This window comes from Octopus sinensis, linkage group LG24, assembly GCF_006345805.1.
Source record: "Octopus sinensis linkage group LG24, ASM634580v1, whole genome shotgun sequence".
In the NCBI taxonomy this organism is placed as follows: domain Eukaryota; kingdom Metazoa; phylum Mollusca; class Cephalopoda; order Octopoda; family Octopodidae; genus Octopus; species Octopus sinensis.
The window spans coordinates 27,235,224-27,242,203 of NC_043020.1; the positions used below are offsets into that span (position 1 = coordinate 27,235,224).

The 6,980-nt window shown below is 41.1% G+C and overlaps 1 non-coding gene across 1 annotated transcript; it reads right to left on the reverse strand.

Annotated features, from left to right (window-relative positions):
* Window positions 1-692: 692 nt before the first annotated feature.
* Window positions 693-779, reverse strand: Trnastop-uca. The gene has a single exon. It is a non-coding gene; the product is annotated as a tRNA-Sec (tRNA).
* Between the last annotated feature and the right edge of the window lie 6,201 nt (window positions 780-6,980).

Below are 6,980 nucleotides of genomic sequence, written 5' to 3' on the forward strand. Positions count from 1 at the left end.
ATATATATATATATATATGTTTGTGTGTGTGTGCGTGCGTGTATGTTTCTATGTTTGTCCCCCTATCATCACTTGACAACTGGCGTTGGTGATTGCATCCCTGTAACTTAGCGGTTCGGCAAGAGAACCGAAAGAATAAGTATCAAGCTTTAAAAACAAGTACTGGGGTCGATTCATTCGACAAAATAATTGAAAGCAGTGCCCCAGCATGGCCGCAGTCTTGTGACTGAAACAAGTTCGAGAATAAAGTGTGTGTGTGCGTATATATATATAGCGTTTATTTTTATCTTGATTGTGTCAGTAGATTGTGGCCATGCTGGGACACCACATTGTTGAACTTTTAGTGGAAAGATTTGAACCTTGTACCATTTTTAAAGCATGGTACTTATTCTTTCGGGCTCTTTTGCCTGAACCGTTAAGTTGCGAGGACGTAAACACACCAACACCGGTCGTCAAGCGATGGCGGGGCACACACATTTATATATGACAAGCTTCTTTAATATTTTTGTCTACCAAATCCACTCGCCAAATTTTGGGTTGGCCTTAAACTGTTCAGGGTTCCACACAGCGGAGCTGAACCCGGAATCATGTGTGTGTCTGCGAGAGGTAGAGATAGAAAGATAGATAGATAGAGAGAGAGAGAAAAAGGGGTGGGTATTTGGAGGAAAAAAAAAACAGGGCCCATGTCCCATCGCCCGAAAGGTGGAATTGAACCACTCTGACGTCAGTCAGCTACAGGTTTGAAGCCTGCACTCCAGACCACTGAAGCTCGTTCGGGCAATAGATAATAGTATGGCGGCCTTATATATAGCCATAATTACTGCTGATAAATTTTAAACTAAGTTAACTAATTTACATTGCTTTAATTAAAAACTGCGTAATGAAAAATATTTTTGAGTATAAAACACAAGACAAGTTAATAACAGTATTTAATGTGACATAATCATAATTTTTAAAGAGTTAGTTAGCAATTAGTAACATGTTTTGAGCTAGTTTCTGAAAAGAAATTAAACTTTATGCATAAACATGTAGACCAGACATTAAAAGTCAACATAGAAAATTAAAAACAACAATAAAAAAACAAAGAAATAGACTATTACAGTTCTCGTCTGCTTGATGGAGGGAAAGATTAAATTTCTTAGCAGGGTGACGACGAAGAAAATTGATTGTAACGTAGTGGGACAGTATTTTAAAACATACAAATTGTATATGTGTGTAAGAAGCACACACACACACGCACACACACACACACACACACACACACACACACACACACACACACACACACACACACACACACACACACACACACACACACACACACACACACACACACACGTTTATGTATATATATGGTCAGCTAACTTACTGTACTGGAAGCTAACTGGATAATGATTGTCTACATGGAGCTCTAACTCGTACAGTAGCAGTCGTACATTTAACCGTACGGAAAAGGCATATATATATATATATATATATATCAATCATCATCATCATCATCATCATCATCATCATCGTTTAGCGTCCGCTTTCCATGCTGGCATGGGTTGGACGGTGCAACTGGAGTCTGGGAAGCCAGAAGGCTGCACCAGGCCCAGTCTGATCTGGCAATGTTTCTACGGCTGGATACCCTTCATAACGCCAACCACTCCATGAGTATAGTGGGTGCTTTTTACGTGCCACCTGCACAGGTGCCAGACGAGGCTGGCAAACGGCCATGGTCGGATGGTGCTTTTTACGTACCACCGGCACGGAGGCCAGGCGAGGTTGGTAACGGCCACGATCGGATGGTGCTTTTTACGTGCCACCGGCACGGAAGCCAGTCGGGGCGTCGCTGGCACGGCCACGTTCTGATGGTTCTTTTATGTGCCACCGGCACTGGTATCACAGATGCAATTTCCATTGATGTTGATTGATTTAGCTTTTGATTTCACTTGCCTCAACAGGTCTTCACAAGTAGGGTTTTGTGTCCCAAGAAGGAAAGGTATGCATAGGTGGACTGAGGCCATGGGTTATGGTCTCACTTGTCCTGCCGGGTCTTCTCACGCACAGCATACTTCCAAAGATCTCGGTCTCTAGTCATTTCCTCGGTGAGACCTAAAGTTCGATGGTCGTGCTTCACCACCTCATCCCAGATTTTCCTGGGTCTACCTCTTCCACAGGTTCCCTCAACCGCTAGGGTGTGGCACTTTTTCACACAACTATCTTCATCCATTCTCGCCACATGACCATACCAGCGCAAACATCTCTCTTGCACACCACAACTGATGCTTCTTAGGTCCAACTTCTCTCTCAAGGTACTTACACTCTGTCGATATGTATATATATATATATATATAATTATATATATATATATATATATATATATTATATATATATATATATCTTATATATAAAGCTGAAGTTGTCTGTGTGTGGCAGGTTTGGTAGGCTTCAACTAACACTATCTCCTCCGAGACCCTGCGGCGCAAGTTGACCAAAATCGAGAGTATGATAGAAGGCTTGCTCTTCCTTCCGTAGAAGAAAAAAATTCAAATCGGACCATGTTAAGACCAAAAATTATTTACATCAAAAAGGTGCTTTTTTTCTATGAAAATCCCTATTTTTTACGATTTTTTTACTACTGTGTCGCCATTTTTCGGTGTATTTCAACCAGAAAAATCTTCACTTAAAGAGAATAACATGCTACATAATGCAAAATTGTTACTTTTCAAAAATTCCAATTCTAAAGGGTCGAAAAGAAAACAAACCCGAGCAACGCCGGGCTATACTGCTAGTATTCTATAAAACTGAAATAGGTATTATTAGCAAATATATTTTGGATCGTATTTTAACTAAGTTAGATAGTGAATTAGATTTGAGTATTTGGAAAAATAGTAAGTCAGTAATAGATTGATTTAAAGGGATTAGCCATAAGCATAACTGCAAATTTACACAGTTTGATATTATTGACTTTTACCCGTCAATATCTCAGACTTTACTCCTAAAAGCATTAGACTTCGCCAAGCAGTATGTCAACATCGATAACTCGGAAATTGATATTATCATACATGCGAGGAAATTACTTCTTATTTACGGGGATTACACGTGGGTTAAGAATAGTGAGGATTTTCTATTTGATGTACCGATGGGGGCATACGAAGGGGGCTGAGTTATGTATGCTCATAGGAGCTTATATTCTACACAATCTAAAACTAGAATTCCCGTTTATAGACGCAAGATTATATAGGGATGACGGCCTTATAGTCACCCATAATTTAAGCGGCCATGAATCAGATAAGCTTAGGAAGGATCTTATTGCTTTCTTCCAAAGGATGGGATTACAGGTTATGATAGATACTAACCTGAAAGTGTAAATTTTTTAGATGTAAATTTGGATTTAAGGTCGGATAAATCAAAACCTAGTGATAAGCTATCTTATATTAGTAAAGAATCCAATCACCCGCCAGTTATTCTTAGGAACTTAGTCAGTAATGTAGGTAGGCGAATATCGTCAATTTCTTCGGATGAGGCAGCATTCTAAAATGCCGCACCTTATTACAATAGCGCATTAAGGAATAGTGGATTATCTGAGAAGATCCAGTATAACCAACTTAATGCTAGCAATAATGCTACACGTAGAACTAGGACTAGGAAAGTTTTGTGGTTCAACCCAGCTTTCAATATGGCCGTAAAAACAAATATAGGTAGGGAATTCTTAAAATTAGTCTCTAGACATTTTCATCCTGACCATAAGTTTTATAGAATATTTAATAGAAGAGCGCTTAAGATCAGCTATTCTTGCTGCAAAAACTTCACCTCTTTTATTAACCAACACAACAGTAGGATAAGTGCTAATAATAATAGTGCCGATTCTCTTCTTAAAAATTGTAATTGCAAAGATGGGTCCTCCTGTCCGTTGGAAGGAAAATGTCTGGAGAAAGGAATCGTGTACAGAGCCAAAGTGCAGATAGAAGGCTCATGCGAATATAGAACTTATACAGGGCTTCTGAAAATTCTTTCAAACTCGATTTTATTCGCATGAAAATTCCTTCAGATATACGTCAGGACATAGACATGTTCTTATGTGGATGTTTGTATTGTTGTTCCCCCTCTCTCTCTCTCTCTCTCTCTCACTCTTCCTTCTTGACTCTCTCGTTGCTCACACGTAACCAACGGCTATCCATCTTCCTTTCTTCCACTTCTTTCTTAAAGACAAGACGTGCTTTTGCCTGTCTCTTCTCAAAGCTCGTTTTTCCAGCGTTTACCACTTTACATCGTCTTGACCCTCACCGTTTGTTTTTACTGTTTTGTTCTTACCGTCCTGTTTTTGTTACCACTTTAACCCTCCGCAAAAAATCACAAATTTAATTTAATTTGCTTTGCAGGAACGACTGTGTAGTGATCCTATACAACGGCGCGCGCTCGCGCACCGTCCATTTATATTTCGCGCGTGCGGGGTTGGTGCTTTCAGCACCAGAAGAAGAACCCTTTTGCCTACGTAGCAGTTAGCCGAGGCAAGGGGATCGTAAGACGTTGACCACCAGCGTCCAGCAAGCAGCGACTTGAGACAGCAGCGACTGAAGGCGACGGTCACGTATATTTTCTCTCCGTCCGAACTAGATTCTAGCAGCACCTTACCAAAAGGCCTTTAACCAAATTGTTGCAGACCAACATCGTCTCCATTGTTCGCCGCCATCTTTGACCAGTGTCGTTTTGTATTTGAACACTTTCTTATTTTACAGAGATAAGGTTCAGCACGACACATTTATACCAAAGGGATACCAGATAACCACTTATTGCTACTGTTACCACATTAGAGAATAAAGTAGTATATATATATTTTACGTCTGCGTCTTGTTGTTTCTGACTGGTAGAATTCTGGATTATTAAAGCAACGGCTAGTGATTGCCTCTTGTACCCCGAAAGTACAAGAGAAGATATATTCACTCACAAGTTCGTTACAGTGGTGACCCCGACGTGATTCTGGTCTAAAACCAGAGATCACTTAACAACAAAGAAATCCAGTTTTTCTGCGAAGTCGGAACACGATTTAACTCTACGCAGTCATCATCTTTCGACGATTTGTTTCCGGCCACCACAAACAGTTGTAGAAGGAGCCTCTTTCTTATTCTACAGCCATGATGACGAACGCCATCATATCAACGATGCCTTTTCTCCACCTTCGTCATCGCCATCATCGTCTTTCTACTTCACGTCGTCGTTATCTTCGTCGCCATCACCACTAAGAACAATGTTGTCTCAAGTCCACTACAGTCGCCACCACCACCGTCGCCTTTCAACACCGTCGACCTCCACAAGATGTACATAGCAACTCGCGGAACTTTAGCCCACATGCCGTTTGTGCATTAGCACACCAAGAATTAACAGCCCAGCACTATCTACGAGATTTCTTCTGTACCCAGTTAACCTGTCACAGCATCGAAGCTACAACCGCTACACATTGCGTTCAACCGGCATCTGCATTTGTGATTTCAACATTCTGTTACAGAACGGACTGCTATTGTGCATCAGGCTATTACAGACTGGTAAATTAACTCCATTGTCTGGGATAGCCATGAGAGACATTTTTCTATGCGCTGTATTCTTATTTTTGCTCGCATTCACCTTGTATGTATTTTTGTCGCACACACGTACACACACATAAATGCTATCTCTCACATACATACGTCACACATGCTTTTCTCGCTTGTTTTTTCCATGCTAAATTTGCCTTTTGTGAACACACCTCATTTCTATAGACCCTAGGGGTCACGTATACATAGAGAGGGTTGTTTGTCCATTATAACGCGCCGGCATGCCATACTTTTGTTCCTGTGCGAACGAGGCATATAATCGCTCAACCACTGGCATATTCATTGCTGTTTTTCGGTCTGGCAAGCACTATTGCATTTCATGCGCCTTTGCTTCGCACGTGTACTGCCTTGTTTTTGCAACACGTTTGCGTTGGCTTAGTTCTTTTCCCGACTCATAGGACGTCGGATGTTCACATGCGCTGCGCCATGTTTAGGCGTAATTATTTTTCCCTGTTAGACCACTGTTGGTCACGTAATTAACAGAAAATTATCTGTGTCGCGCATCACACCAGCATGTTTGCACTTTTGCCTTTTGTGTTACTAGCGAGCTTCTGTCAATTCCATTTCCTCTCCTGCAGCAATTGATTTAACTGCTATTTTGCAGGATCAACCACCTTTAGAGGAGTTGGATTTAATTTCGCCTAGGTTCATTGACTGTGAGTTTTGCTTTCCCTCCGCTCCTTTCAGCGGAAGGGTTTATACTTTGTGACGTATACACTTTCATGCATGCACTCTTGATTTTTGCTCATTGAGTATTTTTTCTCTTTTTCCTTTAGTAAATTTCTTGTGTATGTTATAAATTTTGCCATTTTATTATATTGTGTGCTATTTGGTTATCTGGTATCCACCTTGAGTTTTATAGTCACTACAGGGAATTTTGTGTCGTGCTTACGCACTGGGGTGGAGCTCTGTAGTGATCCTATACAACGGCGCGCGCTCGCGCACCGTCCATTTGTATTTCACGCGTGCGGTGTTGGTGCTTTCACCACCGGAAGAAGAACCCTTTTGCCGACGTAGCAGTTAGCCGACGCAAGGGGATCGTAAGACGTTGACCACCAGCGTCCAGCAAGCAGCGACTTGAGACAGCAGCGACTGAAGGCGACGGTCACGTATATTTTCTCTCCGTCCGAACTAGATTCTAGCAGCACCTTACCAAAAGGCCTTTAACCAAATTGTTGCAGACCAACATCGTCTCCATTGTTCGCCGCCATCTTTGACCAGTGTCGTTTTGCATTTGAACACTTTCTTATTTTACAGAGATAAGGTTCAGCACGACACATTTATACCAAAGGGATACCAGATTACCACTTATTGTTACTGTTACCACATTAGAGAATAAAGTAGTATATATATATTTTACGTCTGCGTCTTGTTGTTTCTGACTGGTAGAATTCTGGATTATTA